The sequence below is a fragment of the Colias croceus genome, chromosome 24 (assembly GCF_905220415.1).
Source record: "Colias croceus chromosome 24, ilColCroc2.1".
Classification (NCBI taxonomy): Eukaryota; Metazoa; Arthropoda; class Insecta; order Lepidoptera; family Pieridae; genus Colias; species Colias croceus.
Window position 1 is genome coordinate 4,104,153 of NC_059560.1, and position 21,792 is coordinate 4,125,944.

At 31.7% G+C, this 21,792-nt stretch overlaps 1 protein-coding gene across 1 annotated transcript in view; it reads right to left on the bottom strand.

Annotated features, from left to right (window-relative positions):
• Positions 1-21,792, bottom strand: part of LOC123702751 (5-hydroxytryptamine receptor 1-like) — a 112,065-nt gene that overhangs the window by 77,566 nt on the left and 12,707 nt on the right. The window contains exon 2 of the mRNA XM_045650536.1: positions 1,792-1,818. The gene's annotated coding sequence lies outside the window, so the exon portion shown is untranslated. The remainder of the gene's footprint in view (positions 1-1,791; positions 1,819-21,792) is intronic.

Consider the following 21,792-nt stretch of genomic DNA (forward strand, 5'->3'; position numbering starts at 1 on the left):
AAGACTAGGGTTACAAATAGTCTAATTGAACATACCTATAAATCCTGACATCACTTATATAATTCAATTAAATTGACTAAAGCCCTATATTTATTACATTGTTTTTATCCTATGACGACAATAATGCGCAAAAACTAAAAATTAGAAGATACGAAGAATAGATGTGCTTTACAAAATTAATGGTTATTATTTTTGGGTGCTCTATATCAGAGATGCCGGAAGGCAGAACGTATAAGAAAACATTACATTATTTTTCTTATGAGAATTATTGTAATAGCTGGTGTATTATTTTAAGAGGAATTTTATTGGTTTTGTTAAATAACTATTTAATTGATTTCATTTATATTAACTGTTAATAAAACAATAATTGTAACATCTTTTGTTTTAAAGATGCATCGAATACTGTATAACTGTTATATATTAACTATAGTTAAAAAAGAAAACCGTACAAACCTAATAAATGAATTTTTCAAACCTGTAGCGTATTAATTAATCTCTTTAATAATGATTAAACCAATATTATATAAACAATGTACCACAATATGCTCCATAAACACGAGCCATTACAACCGCACCTAGCAAATAATTGCTTATCTGTATTCAGTATCGATAAAAAAAAGAAAAATGGTGAAGTAAAACTGTTTTTCCAAGAACGTGCCTGCTATGTATTTCAATACCAACCATTAACAACACTTGTGTTCTAGTAAACTTATATTTTACATTGAGTATAAAACGAAACTAGAACCTTAATCCTCTTAGAGACATTTTATATATTCTTGTATGGATAGAATATTAAATTTTTTAAAGAAAGAAAGAAAGATCATTTATTTGACTCCATAAAATTGAAATAACACGATTAGCACTCAATACAATTAGAATATGACAATAATAATATTCAAACACAGAAACATTAAAATCTACACTAATATTATGAAGAGGAAAACTTTGTTTGTTTGATTGTAATGAATAGGCTCATAAACTACTGGACCGATTTTAAAAATTCTTTCACCATTCGAAAATCGAAAGCTTCATTATCCACGAGTAATATATATAGGATAGGTTTTATCCCGGAAATTCCACGGGAACGGGAACTATGCGAGTTTTTCTTTGAAACCGCGGGCGGAGCCGCCGGCGGAAAGCTAGTAATATTATAAAGAGGAAAACTTTGTTAGTTTGTTTGATTGTAATGAATAGGCTGATAAACTACTGAACCGATTTTAAAAATTCTTTCACCATTCGAAAGCTACATATTATCGACGAGTAATATAGGCTAGGTTTTATCCAGGAAATCCCACGGGAACGGGAACTATGCGGGTTTTTCTTTGAAAACGCGGGCGAAGCCGCAGGCGGAAAACTAGTAGTAGGTATATAAAGTAGCCAGTAGCCACTCAGTATAAATTGCAACGCAGTTGCACCACTGATTTTCAGTGGCCCCTCTTTGAAGTGATTTTCGATCACTCTCCACACTGTTACGTTATTACAGTAAATTTGTTCTGGGTTGAAAGTATGTTTTAGGAAGGTTATGGTTTTTCACTTTTTCTTACTGTAACTGTGTACTTGAATAATATAGAAGTAGTTTTTATTATAATTGTAGAGATACATTAATTAATTATTATCATCGTATACATGAATGTCTGTAACAAACCTTTACAACTGTAACAAAACTTTTACAACAGCAGAAGAAAATTATTTATGAATCGTACTCTAAAATTACCTACATGGTTTCTGAAACAAACGTACCTATGCATTTTCCTAAGCTATAAAAGTAACTATCAATAAAATAGTACTCACCATTAATAGTTAAGCAATCCCAGTTTCCTGTAAAAAAGAACAAAATAAATCAACTTATTTACCACCAAACATTATTTATCATATTATGATGTAAACGGGGAATATTCTAGAAGGTATTTGCATAACAATGCAATTGTTTAAATTTATATTTGTCCATATAAATCAAAAGTTTAATTCCGTGACTAGCGTTTGTGACTCTGAATAGCATCCTTCCGCTGCTTGAAGACCGTGTAATTCTTGATGTTATGGTAAAGTCTGTTAAGGCACTATAATCTACATAAAAAAAAGCAAAAGTTTGTACTCTTTTACGTAACCTTTTGAATTGATATTCGCAAAATAATGGTTAAGAAGCGAAAAGTTGAAAATACATGTACATAAAAATCGATAATTTATTCTATTAAAAACATTTAACAATTTGACAATCTTATCTTATCTTAATCTTATATAATCTTAATATATATAAATCTCGTGTCACAATGTTTGTCCTCAATGGACGCCTAAACCACTAAACCGATTATAATAAAATTCGCACACCATGTGCAGTTCGATCCAACTTGAGAGATAGGATAGTTTTTATGAAAAACGTAAACATGTAGGTACCACGGGCGAAGCCGGGGCGGACCGCTAGTATATATTAATATATAAATCTCGTGTCACAATGTTTGTCCTCAATGGACGCCTAAACCACTTAACCGATTATAATAAAATTCGCACTCCATGTGCAGTTCGATCCAACTTGAGAGATAGGATAGTTTTTATGAAAAACGTAAACATGTAGGTACCACGGGCGAAGCCGGGGCGGACCGCTAGTATATATTATAGAAATCTCGTATCACAATGTTTGTCCTCAATGGACTCCTAAACCACTTAACCGATTATAATAAAATTCGCACACCATGTGCAGTTCGATCCAACTTGAGAGATAGGATAGTTTAAATCTCAAATCGTTTTAGAGAAAGCGGGCGAAGCCGCGGGCGGTAAGCTAGTACATTATAATATCGAACAAAATTATAAAGCCGAGTGCAGAACTCTATACCTGTACAGGCTGTGCACTACCGCACTACATATGAACACGGCTTTACTCGTAATAGCCACACTTTACGAGGCAGTAATAAAAACGGCATTTTATGAGTCTAGCTATTGATTGGAATCACGAGCGTAGGGGACTTATATCTGATGTTATATTAATTTATACTAAGTGCTCGAACTTTATTATTCCGCCCAAATATTAATATAAATTATAAAGTATGTGCCTGTATTTTAGTATTATATTACGCTGTATTTTCTAATAATAATTTCCTTATATTCATTTATTTGGCGAGTATTTTGGCTTCTTCTAGCAAAGCAAATCTCATTGAAGATATTAAAAAAGTAATATTGATATGTTTGTAAAGGAAACATCAAAAACCTACAACTTATTTTGAAAATACTCCCGTTATAAGCAGGTTACCTATAATATTTATTTCTAGATATATCTTTTATATTATATAATTCCTGAGTTCCTTCCTTACTATATAATTCCTGATTATATAATTCCTGAGTATCATTCCGCATATTTCTACCCCATTCTCAATTTATATTACTTGAGTGTATTATTATTTATATTACACGGATTAAAACACTTAACAGCTAAATTGGTTATCGTTAAAATCTATCGACACTCTTCTAAACTATCAACAGACAACTGAAAGATGTAGGTAAATAAAAGCCGTATACATACTTCAGATGAATGACGTCATCACTTATTCGTTACGAGAAGCACCTTATCACATTTCAAATAAGTTCCCACTTCCCAGTGATCGGAATATTTCTGAAATTGATGTGGAATTTTTCATCTCTCGTGTATGGCGACTTGGAATTTGGAACGAGTATAAGTGTTTGTCAAGATAAACAGGTAAGAATATTTGCTTGTATAATTTACATGTTTGGAATACGTGTGTAAAGATTTGGCTCGAGCGATACCTCGGGAAAGAAATGCATATATGCATTTCAAAATAGAAAGGAAAATAGGATGTCAATACCCTGTTTGGGAAAGTGTAAAATATAGCCAGCTTAAATTGAGGTGTGTCATTTGATTTGATGTCCAATCGTTTGACAAGCTTTGCTAGTTGCTACTGACTTTGTTTTATGTCGTTTGCGTATTACCTACACTGCAAGGTAACCTAAATTGATTATTAGCAACGATTGATTAAGGAAAATAAACAGTGACAAATACCCAAGAAGCTTATATCTAATACACTGGAGATTGCACTATGACCATTGACTTGTCACAAGAAAATATAACCTTGAATGACGTCAGTGTTGTTTTTTGTCTCTTTCTGTGGGTGACCACACTGGTTTGTATATTCAGGATTTTTCGAAATAGAAAAAACTAAAAATCATGGTCTATAAATAATAACGACATATATTTTTAACAGTATTAATTATATTATAATATTACTGGCCATACTGTATAGGTACATACAATTTCAATTGGTATAGAATGATAGTTTTAAATAACTCTTGGCTACAAAGCCTGGATATGAACCGATATATAGCATTAACATCCTTTGTAAATAGAGGAAAGTTGTGTTTTGCATCAGATGCTGTTTACCAAATTGTAAGCTACTCAGATCTTCTTTTTAAACGCGTTGCTTCGACGGGTCAATTTCAAGCCAAAATCATCAAAGAAAAACTGTTTATAATAAACGCCTTGCACAAATTTCAGCTAACTTTACAAAGTTTATTTTTCAAAAGGTATTTTTTTCTGGGTTGTAATCCTCAGTAATTTTACCCTTGATGGGCACATATATTTCTTTTTATTTTACTTTTTGGAAAGCTGAAATACCTGAAACAAAAAATATGAGGTAAGTTAAAAAAGTATAAATTTCAATGTAAAAACGAACAATCTTTTATCTACATGTGAGTGCAATACCGATGTCGAGTGTTGTTTCATTACTAGTAAAAATCTTGAAAATGGTGTTCTAAATTTCATCATAATATTGTTATTACAATATATTCTCTTCACTATCCATAAAAACTCGTCATCGTGGTTACCTTACTTGTTAATTTTGTTTATTGAAAACTTGTTGAAAAATGATAAAGTATTAGGAAAATAACAAATTTAACATGACTGCTTTCTAAAATGATGCAAAATTTTACAATCTTTGCCATTGAAAAGATTCTAAACAGGAAATGCAGGAGTATTGAGGAATATTGTAAATAACGTAAATATACACTTGCCTGTGAAATTCTATGCCAGAATTTGGTGTCCAAACACTTCTGCAATTTTTCACAATGCAATACATTATTTATATTCGGAAAATATTTATTAAATACGCAACAATATTAACTTAAATATTCGAAGCGACGCAATTTTTTTGACACTTATTCCATATTGTCAAAGTGAGAGTTGCTACAATTTTATTATGGTAACTACCCATAATCAGGGAGTATCGCTTTTTAATAATTGGTCCAGATACTTATTTTATTTAGCATAAATAATGATTGTCTCATCCAACAATGCTTCTGAATGACGTTGTTGGCAATTTATCAACAAACTCATGTACAAAAACTAACCTTTTGCACAGAATATTACGGCATACATAGTAGCCTTGGGAAAACTTCGTATTAACAGTGGCAATACCAAGTTAGGTGTGAAAGTGATAAAACACAACAATTTTCTTGTTACACGTCAAATGTTCATACCGAAATCTCCAGTGTATTAGATATAAGCTTCTTGCAAATACCTAACACACATGACATATTTTAAATTCTATTAAAAAACCGTACAACGATATGTCTTAACAAGAGTATAATAAATATTTCTTCACATAATTCACAAAAGCTTTCTTCAAACTATCAATCAAATTCGCTTTCTTCTACATCTATTTTAAACATTATAATCCAATTTTTCACAATACGAGTACGTGTTGAAAGTATAACAATGCGTCCATTTTGTAATAAATAATGAGGATGTTTACATTAGGGATTTCGGCAAGTGTATTCGTTACTACGTTTAGTTCATTCATCAAAGAGAATAAAGGATACAGCATTTAAGTATGATTAGGGATGGATACGAAATGTATTCTTTGGCTTTTATGTAGTTGTCACACACAATATTCTTATATGCTGTTGACCCTACATAGGGTTTACGTATTATTTTGAACTTGTAACGTTACAATTGCTTCGAAGAATATCCAATATTATCGCTTATGGCTAATCGACTTTCGTAGTTGTAAAAAGTAATTTAATAATTATCTATTGAAGTCAAACTTCTTTAGGCGCGTTGAGAGTATAATTTCAAGGTCGTGTCATGGCATGACGTGTCATGGAGTAAGACGATTTTGGTATCTTTGAATCTTGCCAACGAAGTTTCACTTCTGACACGTGTGCTCGGTAATCACCCTCTTTTTTGTAGAGAATTTAAATTAAAATATCTGTTGCTTATTCCCCCTTTTACTTATATTGTTAGATACCTACATCATACATGTATAATTACGATTTACAATCGATATTGTTGTGCTGTTTCATGGCTGTTTCTTAATTTCACAGAATCGGCAAAAACCTCCAACTAATCCTAATCTTGACATTGACTTATGCTTGTACGATATGAGATATCATCTGACTACTTCAAATTATCTTCAAAGGAAATGTTATCGCCGTCAGCTGTCGTGTTTTAAGAGGAAGAAACTGTGCTTTTGATAAGAGCGGATGTTTTGTGCCTGACTTGAATAGATGATAAGCGAATACAATTGTTACTATTGTGACTTTTTACGATCTTAAAGCAGTATTAATTCCAGTTTAGAAAAGGCGCTAGACGACCTATGTAGCTCTGTAGTTTACACTAGAATTAAAATTACTTTAAGATATTATGGTAACTCCCCTGATAATGCATGACTATGATCAATAAATAACGATTATTGAAGTTGTGCGTAAATGATACGCCAAAATTTAGTTTTTTACGAATACTATATAGTTACTATAATCAAAGTTTTACCTCAATTATTTTAAATTGAGTAATTGCTAATTCTTGTTCGTCACAAAAAGTTTGTTAAGCCTTCAGAAGAATCTCAATTTATTTATTAATTTCGTACAGAAACAGCATGCAAAAACATGAAAAAAAAAATGAATTAATATACTTACCTATTGTAGCACTTGTAACGTTACAAGTGGTTATATCATGAGGTTAATTATCTCAGTTTTTTGCTACAAAAATATTATATCCATGTAAGCATATTTTTTACGATTAAATAAAACACCCTACAACTTGATTATATTTTTTATATAAATGCAACAAAAAAATTTTGTGATTGTAAGCAATTTAAAAAATATGTTTAATTGAACATAGTTTTTTAAGTACATTTTTTATATTCTTTTTATAAATGAATATAAAAAATAACACAGCATGTTGTATTCGTATAAATTATTGTTTTATTTTTCTACATTCTATTTGAATAATCGTTTTAACATTATATCATACTCCCAGTTTAAAATAGCTCAAGCTTTTTCATCATAACATTATTATCAGGAAAAACCATTTTTTACGTTGGAAAACAGGACGGCACTCTATGATACGATTTTCCAACAGGAAGCGGAGGGAAATGGGACTCTGGTTTGTAGGTCAAATAGATTTTCATGTTTAAATTGTTCCGACTATTAATTATTCGTGTCAGATGTAAAATGTTTCGATTTATCAAAAAGTCGGTTGAAAAAGGATTTTTTTTAACAATATGTTTGATATAAGGAGCTTTTTTGAGAGGGTCTTAAATTGCTTATTTGTAAAGTATGTACCCAATGATACGTACATATGACATTAATCGAAAAAATATAGTGGCAATAAAGTTTCTTATAATATGCGTTTCTAAAGCATAAACTTAGATACATATTGACATTGATGGATATGCGTATAAAAGATGTAATGATTTTATTTTCATACATTTTGCACATAGTAAGTTTCATTCAAGCAAATACAGTTCAAAGCGAAAGCAGGGCGTCAAAAGAACAATTAATTCAATCGAAAAACTTTTGTTTAAATGTTCACTGAAATGCAGGCCTTTGAGCAATAATCATTGACTGAACAATGCATCTGACTATTCTGATGTTAAAATTAAAAAGAATGCGCTCATGTATTAATAACTAGCGGTCCGCCCCGGCTTCGCCCGTGGTACATATTAACGTTTTCTCTACATAAGAACCATCCTCGTACTTCAAGGAATATAATAAAAAAAGAATTATCGAAATCGGTTCAGCCGTTCTCGAGTTATGGAATTACAACGAAAAGTGGCATTGATTTTTATATATTAGATAAAACAATAAATAAATAATAAAGTTACAGAGACACAATACAAACTGACTGAAAATATTATAGTACCTATCTATACCTGTTACATTCCAGCCAATGGTTGAAACCGTGGTCTACTTGCTGATACTTTAATTAAAACTATATAAAGTGTAATTTTTAGTACCTAATATTCTTGTTTGTGTGGTTCAAACAATAAGAAAAGCGCGCTCCATCAGGCCACATCTCAGCCTTCTCCATCCATCTCTACCATCAGGGGCCTTAGACAAACGTACGTAACGCCATGGAATAGAAACTGCTAACGCTAATTATTGACATAAGCTCATGACATTTTGGTAATGGTTCGATCACACTACCAATGACGCAGACGACCACGACCAAAGTTCCAATCTTGCCGAAATTTGTTCAAAATCAATATTAAAATCTCCCGTCATTCTGGTACTCAGGAATAAAAAAATTCGAGGTCAATTAATAAAAAGAAATAGGGTTTTTTGCGATTTTTGCCGAGACGGTAAGTTTATCATACAATCACCTGAACCAAAATTGTATATATTATAATCTAATTATCTATAAAAAAGGTTAAATACATTTTTTTCTAGGAGCCACCGTTTCTATGAAAAACCTGTTTGTTTATCCATTGATCTCAAAATTTTTTTTTCCAAACACCAATACGACAGGAAATTCTTAAATTTCATTTTTAATTGTGTTTTGCACAATTTTATTTAATTGCGACTGGATGAAAATTTTGTTCGTGGTCGTCGTTGTCGTTGGTAGGGTGACCGAATCCTTATGCAAAACATCATACGCTTATGTCAATTTCTATCGATAGCGTATTCTATTCCTTGGCGTTTTGCCGTTTGGCTAAGGCCCCAGGCGAGATCGTGGAAAAGCGCTTCCCGATCATACAATAAAAAAGTAAGTAGCGAGAAAACGGGCTAAATTATTAAAAAAATAACATTACCTACCTATTTTAAATTTTAAATAGGTTAGTTATATTTAATACATAGGTAGTTAATTATGATGCGTAAATACTTCGTGAGAACGAATCATTTACAATCACAGAAAAATACTCAACAACTAAAACATATGTAAAACTTAATTAACTACTTGTCAAAATTTAAAACAATACAAGTTTTTTTTTAAATTCTACTTAGTTTATACTTAATCTAACCATTGTCGAAAAATAATGCAATTGTAAAACCCTGCAGACAAGTTTATAAACTACCTGCGTCGAAAATGATGCAATTCAAAATTGACGTATATGAATGGGGCTATATTCCCTTTAGTCCCTGAAAAGTGGACAAAGGCATGAATTTCAATAAAGTTCCAACAATAAAAAGAGCCTAGGACGGATATATTTGTACAAGAGCCGACGACGAAAAGTAATTAGTCATATTAAACAGTAACCTTTGAAGGGCTGTGTAAATTTACTATCGCCTCTAGCTCTCCTTCCATGGCCGCCTTTTGATATTATAATTAAGCGAAGTGAAGAATCCATGTTCTTAATACAAAGAGAGTATATACATCGGTGTCGTAGTATTGTACACGTTTCTTTGATTTATCGATAAAAACAGCTAATTTAATTGTAGCTGTATTTATAAAATAATGATTTATTTAATTCTTAATTTGATTAAATTAGTAATTTAATGCAGAAGTAATATGCAAAAATATGAAATAAACATGAATTAACCAATGGAAGCACTTCTGGTATTTCACGTGTTTATAATATATGCGTTAATTATAGGTACGTATTGTAATGAAAATTTAAGTCGTAGTTTATTCTTTTCAAATCAAAAGAATCAAGTAGAATAGTTTGTGAGCTGAGTTTTGAGGGCGTGATAATCTTTACTTGACAAAGCTTGAGATTGCTCAAGTAGTTATGTCAGATTTTTGTCAAATAGGATTTCAAGTAGGGTCTGAGTGCGCTTAGGTACAAGACCGTTTTACAATATTTATTTTTTGTCGTCTTTCATCTTCTTTTCTGTTTTATTACGGCGCTGTATTATCGATTATATGTTAGCAGTTAGAGTACAATTTATCTGCGCTCTTAGAGTAGAATTTTAAAATTTTACGTTCGTGCTAGTTACTATAATTTCTAATATTACCTATTGCAACTAGTAGGTAGTAGGTACAGTCAGTCACGAGGTATTGGCAGCCGTGACAATTGTTTTCGATACATACACACAAGATAGATATGTACAATTTTTTACTACAATAATGTGATTTTTTTTCAATAGTCAATCTTTATTATTTTTTTCATCAGCTCTTGGACTATATAGGTAGTTTGAATAAAGCAACACATGAAAGGCTATATTTTACCCGACTTGAACGCTTTATTGGGAAGATCCATTGTTTTGGTAATGTTGGGTTAAGCAATAATATACTTTTTCGATTCAATAGTAGATATCTTAACAAAGAGAAATAAAAGTTTATTGTTATACATATTATATACATGTGTGTGTGTAAATTAATTTTGTTTGATTGTAATGGATTCATTTTAAAACCTTACCTTTCTTTTTTCAGCGACAAAACGCATATTTAAGTTATTATTTTGATTTTTAATAATTATTTACATTAATGTTTTAATACGAGCGGAGCCGGGGTTGAACGATATCACTAATTATAAACACGTGAAAATGTCTGTATTCTTTTCCAGTAGATATGTTGATTCAATTAGATAATCGGAATTTAATCCCTTCTAATGATAATAATATACCTCCTAGAAAAAACAATAAGATTAACATGGGCGTAGCCACGGTGGGGCAGGGTGGGGCACTTGCCCCACTCTAGCTTTAACCTGGAAGGTAGGTAGATACCTAACCAAATCTAAAAATTGAAGTAAGTACCTACTAACTCTTTTGACTGACTAACACCTAACAAGTGTCATACGCCCAGCGACCAAACGGCTGAAGATTTTTGGATCTATTTCGTGGTGTGGTAGGTGAACAATAAGGTGTTTTGAATAAGAATAATTCGAATAACGAATTACACACGAAAAAAGAAAGTAGCTGAGAACTGTAAGAAAAATGAGTATAGTACCCCAATTAGTTACCCCACTAACTTATCCAATTTCACTTTTGTTGTTTTACACGCTCTACAACTCACTGATACTTTTTACTTTACACTTATTCGCCATCGCAAATGCCTTCGCGAATGCCTTCGCAAATGCCTTCGAGAATGCCTTCGCCAATGCCTTCGCGAATGCCTTCGCAAATGCCTTCGCGAATACCATCGCAAATGCCTTCGCGAATGCCTTCGCGAATGCCTTCGCGAGTGCCTTCGCGAATGCCATCGCGAATGCCATCGCGAATGCCTTCGCGAGTGCCTTCTCGAATGCCTTCGCGAATGCCTTCGCAAATGCCTTCGCGAATGCCTTCGCAAATGCCTTCGGAAATGCCGGCGGTATAGCCGCCGGCATTTGAAGACCTGGATATAACTTTGGGTACATACTTGGTACATAGAGTTGCTAGTTACATATTATTTTTTATTGTTGCCCCACCTTGAGCCCATGGCTAGCTACGCCCATGAAGATTAACTATATAATCGTTTTTCCATTTATAGTCTACCAGATTATATACATACCTAAGTGAGATAGTAACTTGAGTAATTTTATTAGTCCTGTTAATAAAAACATTTTTTTCAAATTGTCAGAACTAGACAAAATTTCAATCGGACCAACTGGAAGGCATTAGCTTCCAAATAAAAAAATAATAATCATTAAACCCAAAAAATTATACAGTTGAATTGGGAACCTCCTCCCTTTTTCAAGTCAGTTGAAAATAAGAACACATGATTCCCTATATATCAACTAGGACTAAATTATACTAATATTATAAAACTTGAGTTTGTTGCTTGTTTGTTTGCTTGCTTGAACGCGCTTATCTAAGCAACACTGTTAGATAGTCCATTTATTGTGGAAAGCATATATCATCACGCTAAGACCAATAAGAGCGGAGTAATGCGGGTAAAACCGCGGAGTATAGAGTAGTAGTAGGTAAATACTAAATAGAAAACATTATCGCAAATATCTATTCTTTATCATTCATTGCCAAGTTCTCGTTATTTGTCGCGTAGGTAATTATTACAATTGTAATCGTGAAGAATTTATTTTTAGATAAGAAGCAAGTATGTAATCCTGAACAAATTAGGCATCCTGTTATCACGCTATTATTCACCTTTTATCACAATAAACAACGCACCTAGCAACTATAAATATAATTTTATAAACACGACGTTGTTACGAAAGTTATTATAAAATAGGCACTGCTCTGATTTTTACTTTCAACGTAATTGTAATATCAATAATTTTGTAAGTTAAGTTTAAGATTCGGCATATTTGGAGTAAGAATTACATAAAACCTAATAAAAATTTCATTAATCATTATCCTAACAATACCAAAAATATATATTAGTAGGATTAACGTTACAAAAGTGGATCATTATAGTTTAGATTTTAAAAGTAAATGCGAACACAACATAAGAATTTAAGTAACATTAGCCATACAATAGTCTTCTATTATCTGTGGCCAGACTAAAATGAATATTCCAATTCGAAATCTACTACAACAATGCAATCCTTACAAAACTCGAGACAATATTTAAATAGCAAGAAATCCAATACTTGGCTTGAAACTTGAACAAAAATTATTCATGAAACGTTTGGAATACAGATTCATCTTAGTGTTGAGATGCAAAGTTATTTAGTTTTAAAATACAGAGCATGAAATACGCGGTAAATTATATAAACATTGTTAAATTAATACCGAAATACTTAATGAGTGATCTATCAACCCATAGCCCAAACTACTGGACGGATCGGGCTGAAATTTGGCATACAGGTAGATGTTAGGACGTAGGCATCCGCTAAGAAAGGATTTTGATCAATTCTGGTAGAAGGCGGTAAAATAGGGGACGAAAGTTTGTACCACGAAAATTTATCTTTTCCACGTAGGCGAAACTGCGGGTAAGAGCTGGTGAGTAATATCAACGATTAGGACATGTAAATTAAATTTGTCTACATTTCTATCTTCTTCTGAACCATCAACTTTTCGATTGAAGGTAACAACACATAGACTGCCCATTTTGCACACTGCGTATAAAATAAAGCCTAACAAGTACATGTATTGATTAATAAATATTGAAGTATGAAGTCGCAACACAATGGTTTCATCGATTGTTCCTAGTATGTAGGTTATTGCTTAGACAGAGCTTTTTGTAAATAGAAATAGAATTAGTAGCCGTATGAAACGGTAAATGTTTCTAAAGTCATTTCACTTGTAATTTAACTTGAGTTGCCTAGCAACGGTGATAAAAACAAGATTATATGGAAGAATTTGTATTTTATATCGTAAAAAGTATGTAAATCTGGGTTAATGTAATTTTATTACAATACTAGCTTCCGCCCGCGACTACGTCCGCGCGGAATTATTAAGATGTTTTTTCTACGTATTTTTTCAGCATAAAAAGTATCCCATTTTATGCCCAGGATAATAAGGTATGCCAAGTTTCATCCAAATCGAACCGTTAGTTTTTACGTGATGCCTGAACATACAGACAGACACTCAAACAAAAAATTTTTTAATCATATATTTAGGTTTGGTATCGATCCAGTAACACCCCCTGCTATTTATTTTTTCAATATTTTCAATGTACAGAATTGACCCTTCTACAGATTTATTATATGTATAGATATATATAGATGTTATTTTTTTAATATATCTTTGTATTATTTTCTTTCTAAGTAAAGTATATAGTATGTAGAGGTAGGGTTATTTCTAACGAATTAAAATTTTGCATTGTGACAAATCTTGAAGTCGTTATTCTTCATTATACATAAATAATCTATTCTCTCTATCTTTGAAGGCATCAAGATTGGATAGAACCAAGGTAGAATATTGATTTTGGATTGGTAAAATATGCACCTTCTCAGCGGTTTATTTTAACAATAGGTGTAATGAATACAAATTAATAAACCGGTGCCTTTTCTTGTTTCTCAAGTCCCCTTGAGAAACTAGAAAAGATACCTATAATGACTGTTATATAATATAATATTAACGTATGACTACGAGCCATAAAAGTACTTGATTACACGGTGACAAAAAGTCTTTTTAGCCACCAAGACTGAAGCTAATCCCTTAGGCATAGACCGAAATAAACCTGTCTATAACATTCTGACCCTAGGTCTAACTCAGCTTATGTTTGTGACACTTCAAATATATTGCTTAAGTTGGAAACCTTACATTACTTTCGATTCGGAAATATTTCTGAAAAGTTTTTTTTTATCTATGCTATTTGATAGACCAATAATAGATTGCAAATTAATAGCTAAAGTAACCTATTGGTTTTTGGACATTCCTAGATATCCTTTATGATAAAAAAAATGTTTTCAAAGTATAAACAAAATAGCCTATCTTATAGACAGAATTTCATTGATAAAAAATAATAAATTAAAGTATTTGTCGAACACTGGCATCTAAATATCTTTGGTAGGATTTTAATGATAATACATCCAATTATGACGTCACGTGAATGAATAATAGAAACATATTTAAATAATGATATCGTATTGGAATAAAAAACTCGTTGTATCTTATGAAGATACGAACCATTTATTTCTATGCCTAGAGTCAAGAAAATCACGATGTTTTCGTGTTCCTCTTACGAGAATTCATTTTTGTATTCATATATTTACAGAAAATAGGATGAAATGTATCCATGGCATGGAAAAACAAGTCAAAACATCAGGTAGAGATAACAAAATATGTCTGTCGCAGGTTTTCCTACAACAAAATTCGATAAAATAATTTAATAGTTATTGATATTTATTTGGGCTAATTTTTATTCATTTTATATTTTTAATATTCTAACAATACAGTATTTGGGAACAGGTTAATCAAAGCTTCTTACCGTAGAATTTTGAAATAGCTGTGGAGTTTTTAATAGCATTTTTCATTTTTCATTTTTTTTTTTTTAATATCAAACGAACATAAATAATTGACAAGGTAGTATTGATGGTCTACATGAAGAACATTACGTAGGTATTAATGCAACAACTGAATAGTGAATATGCAGTAGGTACTATGTACTATTTAGTCCAGTAATTACAATGTATTCAAAACTACAAAAACAATACATATCGTCAAAGCAAAATAAATTACGCTTTAATAAGTCCCCATATCTTTAACTAAAGAACTAAATTACGCTATAGTAAACACGAGTCCCGTTCAGACTTGAAAATGAAAGGCATATTTTTAATTTCACCCGCAATTTAAACTAACAATTAAGCGAGATAACGACGCTGTAAATAGATCCCTCAATCAAATTATAAGTTATATAAAATTGAAAGATGCTCATTAGTTCTAAGGTTTCCACTTCATTAAGAGAATGGTGGAACGACGTCGATAAACAGAACAGAATAGACAAACACGTAAGAAAGTAGACATTATAGATAGGTAGATGCCTATTATAGCAATGAATACATGGAAGATGAAAATCCAAGGAAAGTTGTCGTGTAAGAACCACAGGACAGTTCTTTGGCATTATTCTCATGGTAGTTATTTGAAATATTATGTAAAATATTGAAATGATTTTAAAAGAGCAACTATAGTGTTTCTTGTCAGTTCTTCTCCATAGATACTGATTTCCGAATCGGTAGTAAATGTAAAAGTGCTTCTAGAAGAAGTGTAATTGAATAAAATATAAACGTTTGAGTATGTACTACACGTATAGATTATACATACAAGCAGCTATAGATAAAGAAAGCAAACATTATGGAACATAAACTGCTATTTGAGGAAGTGATACTGTATAATCGTTCAGAATTCTCATGCAAAACGCAGTCGTGCCAAGCGAATGACTGACACCCTCATAAGGCTGTGTGCACAATGGAAGAATGCCTCTTTGACGTAATCGGCATGATGTTTTGACGTGTGATGAAAACGAACCGTGGAATATTCTAGAAAAACATTATTTCTTGTTCATGTTTTAGATTACTTTTGTATGTTTACTAGATGATATAGTAACGAAACGTAATAGCCATTGCAGTGGCATTACCTTTATAAACAGCTTTCGTATGTAAGTACTCTTAAAAGGCAGCCTCAGCTAATTTGAATATACTACAAGTATATTATGTACTTCTCTCTTAAAAATAATCAGATTAACAACCAAAAATAATCGAAATAGAACAAAGTTAACTAGGTCACCTTCTTAAATATTTACAACCAAAGGATGAAAGTGAAAGGATTCTTTGTAAAAAAACTATAAGCAACATACTTCATCATTTATAACAAAATACTTCTACAGTTAAACAATTTCCTACATCTCACGGGTGTTTTTCTTTTCTTTCAGCTAACAATTATTCACGTCACATGATGTCAGAAGACTATTCACATAGATATAGAGAACTAAATGAGGAAATTGTGAATAGCAAGGTAGTCTGGATTGAATGAATTTACATACTGAAATCTCGATGCTACATAGTATATTCGTAGTATTATATAATGCCTTATTTTGCATGATGCAAGACAGTTTATGTAAATTAAGATAACTTCTATAACGCTTAATCAGATTTTTTTAAGAATGGATGGATATTTTATTCTCTTTTCCATGTTACTGACGCGAATGCATGAATTTTCAGAAAGCCCGGACCATTGCCCGGACCAATGAATTAGGCATAGAGTAGGTAACAACATTAAAAATTGCTCCAAATTAAATATTGCCTAATATAAGTATAGCAAGCAGTTAAGTTTGTATGTCAATTGTCACTTGATTAAGAATAACTTGAATAAATAGGTAACTACAAAAAACATAATAGCGACAAAAGTGTATAAGATATCTAACAATCGAAGGATCTAGAAACTCGATATCACGTAATCTTAACAAATTACAACACACGAGATTAATGTGATTGAATGACGGATAAGTATGATTTTTGATAAAAATAATAATAAACAAAACAATCATGTATCGCTTTGGATTACATATGTACTTACATGTATATGTAATAAAGAATCACGTATGCGACATCAAATAAATATAACACACTAGCACACAGCATGAAGTAAGGCATGTTTTGTCGAAGTAGTAAGATATAAAAATGAATCAATAATAATCTAAGTCGAAACGATGTTATACTATAGGTAGGTTAGCTACATTTTCAAGTTTCAAGGTGAAGGAAACAAACTAATGATTGGTTGAAACTTTGATTGTAAAATTTAAGGGCCTACAGGTAGTTAATATTCATCTATCTCTAGTAATTAACATATACATTTCAACTAAGAGATGTTTTAGTGAGATTAAAGTAACAATCTATAAATATAATGTCTAGAAAAATGGGTGCATTACATGGGTGCTTATATTATAAACTAGCGGTCCGCCCCGGCTTAGCCCGTGGTACATGTTTACGTTTTCTCTACATAAGATCCATCCTCGTACTTCAAGAAATATAATAAAAAAGAATTATCGAAATCGGTTCAGCCGTTCTCGAGTTATGCGCTTACCAACACATTTTGCGATTCATTTTTATATTATAGATTTGAAAATTTGTCTGGATGGATGGATGGATGTTTGTTACTCATCACTACTGAACCGATTACAATTAAATTTGGTATGTAGGTAGCTGAATACCCAGAAAAAGATATAGGCTACTTTTTATCCAGGAAATCCCTCAGGGAGCAAACTATGCTGGTTTTTCTTTGAAAACGCGTGCGAAACCGGGGGCGGAAATCTAGTGTGAAATAAATCTTCTTTAAAGTAACGTCAACTTCACGTCCTATATTTAAAATAGTATATTTTAAATTTGCTTCTTACAAAGAATCTCAGACCATGACGTAGACATTGAGATTTCTCATGAGAAAAGGATACAAAAGAAATTTATAACTTGTGTCGAGCTATAAAATCTCAATAAAAATTTTTAGTGTAACTTTCAAACTACAATAAAACTGTTCAAATTTCCCTTGAGATACCTACCGATTTTCAAATGTTGCTCGTTTAACGATAATGGCCACAAACGGTTTCACCCGCATTGCTCCGCTCCTGTTGCTCGATGATATATAGCTAGCGTGATGATTTATAGCCTATAGCTTTCCTCGATAAATAAGCTATCTAACACCGAAATAATTTTTCAAATCGGACCCCTAGTCTAGTTCCTGAGATTAGCGTGTTCAAACAGCTTTATAATATTAGTTTAGATATTTTAGGGCTGATTTTTCAATCCGTGGTTAAAACTTATTCATCGAATAACGTATTAAACTACCATTTCAAAAATGTATTGTATTGTGTAATACTTTATTGGACGGATAAATTTTAACCAAGGATCGAAAAATTGGACAAGTTCAAGGACAGTCTAAAATATAAATAAATTGCGTTATGTAGTCATTATGAAAATCACTCGTATAGATTTACATAATTATAGTTTAAGATAAACCATCCCAAGTCGGATGTATCTTGAATGGTAAGATTTTTTTAACTTATTTTGGTTAATGATTGGAAGTTGAAATCTTCTTGAATATTATATTTCATTAATTATTATTAAGGCGAAATATTTTAAATATAGACAAAGGAAACATATCATCAACATCAATTCAACAAGCGAAAGCTTAGTATGGGATCAGATCGTGCCGTGTGTGAAAATTGTCCTGGAATATTTATTTATTTAATTATAGTTCAGTTCTTAAATTTGTTGCATTCAAAGTCGCTCAATAGCTGTTGGTAAAATTTAATACAAAAGACGCAATTTACAAATCGAAATATTATCACTGACTTTCACGAAATATCTTTAACACAATCTACGTCAGAATGCGTTACACTTGTCAAATATATTGATAAGCTTCTGGAATCTTATTTATAATCTGTGATAACCACTCAAATGTTTTAATCAATTCTGTTATCTCTTACTTAAGATAACATTTTACTGAAAATTCGCTATGTTGGAGTAAATATTTGAGGACAAAAATTCAATTAGTTGATATAATTATTTCATGTTTCTAAATGAGCACAGTCGAATGGATTTTTCACTATTGCTGTGAAAATAAAATTAATTTAATAAAAATGTTTTTTTATTATGTGAGCTAAGTATTTAGTTTAGACAGGAAAAACTTATATACCATAAGTTCTTTTGCAAAAGATCTTTCAAAAAGGTAACTATTGTCTGTTATGCCTTCAAGGCTTCACCGCAGAACCAATTTGGATGAAGTAAAATTGTTCCAAACCCAGGGTCAAGCATAAACTTTTTTCAAATTAAACTGTTAAAATATATCGAAATAAATTAAGTAGATAATGAAAGAAAAACGAAACTTATCATTATTAATGAAATAATATTTTCAGAAGTATCAATTGTAAAATGTTATCACAATAATATTAAGTGCTGATACTTTTTGATGGCCTGATTGTAAATTGCTAATAATATCCTGCATTACAATTGTTTCAATAAATAAATCATTTATTTATTATTTCTACACACCACACGCATTGTGCAAAGAAAAATCTAGATTTGAAGACTTTCAAAATATTACCTTACAAGTTAAAACGTATAGAATACCTACATCAACTCAACAAGAGGTAGGTACTTAATCATTGTTAAAAATCATACTGTTTACGACCTACCGTCACTTTATTTTATATTTTTGTTCACGCGAATTGTAATATGCATTGTCATTGTGTCATCTTAGCGTCTGAGTATTGATCACATCTAATATTAAAATTTGTGTTGTAATTAATATAATACCTGTGCTAAAGAAAGTAATGTGTACTTAAATTGCTCATTGTGTATTGTGTCATCTTAACGTTTGTCGAAGGAATTAAACTCAAAGCGATACAAGAAATGGGAGTTTTTTATTCACATACACTTCTATGATATATAAAAGAGCTAGATACTTTACCCGCTCTCTATTTTGGCAAGAAAAAACTCAGGTAAGTGCCCGAGTTTCACTTAGTCACGCACCATTCAGCGTCATGGCTGGACGTTCTTTTTGTATTTTAATCGGCAGTTGTTATTACGAAGTACATGAGTGAGACATGTATTATGTCTCGTGCGTGAGAGTGAAAGAGAGAACAACTGTATTGGTGATAATGCGTTAGTAAGTAGGTATGTATTAATTACGCTGTTTTTTAGTGCAATGATGTTGGCGTATGCCGCGTCTACTAGTATAATAGGTCATTGATACACTTAAGGAATATGAACACAATGACTGTATTTCGACTGACCGGTTGGCTTGGTTCGTAGTGACCCTGCCTTCCAAGCCAGCGGTCGTGGGTTCGTTTCCCACCAAATATTTGTGATGAACATAGATGTTTGCTCTATGTCTTGGTGTTAATTATCTATATAAATATTTATTTAAAATTATATATCTATGTTTATCAGCCATCTGGTTTCCATAACACAAGTGAAAGCTTAGTATGGGATCAGATCGTGCCGTGCGTGTGAAAAATTGTTCCGAATTTTTATTTTTATTGTTTATTGACGTTTGATAATATATAACCTATTTATTAATTACTCTATTCAGATCAAAATTAATAGATGTTTATTTATAGATGTTAATTAATAGATGCAAATTGGTTCAGTAGTTAAGGCGTGATTGAGTAACAGACAGACAGACAGAGTTACTTTCGCATTTATAATATTAGTATGGATTATTATAATTCCGTTCGACGTTGATGCTTTCCAGAGCGTTATAATTGTGCCAACAAGTACTTAAATTATCTAAAGTTTAGTTCAACAATTGTGTACTTACGTAAATATATCAATAAAATTACAAACATTTCCATGATTTCATTGAACTGAGTCATATACGGAATATTACCAATACAATAAATATCGACTAGACGTGTCCGTGGTTTCAGCCGCATTGCTCGACTCCTTTTGGTCTTAGCCTGATCATAGAGCTTTCCTCGATAAATGGACTATCTAACAGTGAAATTTAAAATATCTAAAAACCGTCCATCTTTTAACCAAAAGACAAAAATATACACATAATAAACATACCTATTCCTTAGATGTCTAGATTCTAGAACAAAGTCTAATACGATCTATTAAAGCATCCGCAATTAGCAATGTTAGGCAATGAACATTAATCGGATACATACGCAAACAGTTTAACTGCACTTGGTGACACTATAATACAGTACCGCAGATAATATAAGACTATCCTACTAATATTATAAATGCGAAAGTTTGTATGGATGTATGGATGTTTGTTACTCTTTCACGTAAAAACGACTGAATGGATTTGAATGAAATTTAGCATACATATAGAGGGTTTATCCCGGAAATCCCACGGGAACAGGAACTATGCGGGTTTTCCTTTGCAAACGCGGGCGAAGCCGCGGGCGGAAATCTAGTACTAGTATAATAGTATACTAGTAGTTATACTGTTATACGACTGTCCGTATCAACATTTGCATAACTATGTTGTCTTTCAATTGTGAGTTTGTTCCTTTAATCGTGTTAGTTGTTCTAAAGCTTCATTTTAGAGGAATAAAAGGTAGTTATCTAAATTAACATTAATTTTTGGGATTTCATAATAAATAACATGTTGACAATGATTTATAAATTCAATGTTTTCTCAAAATATCTAAACTTTTAACTATACAGTTACACTATTATACCTATCAACATGCATATAGCTAGGCGTGTTAGCTTTCAATTTTGAGTGGGTTCCTTTAATCGTGGTTGTTGTTGTACAGTTTCATTTTATAGGCATTTATAGAATGTGGAAAATCGTATT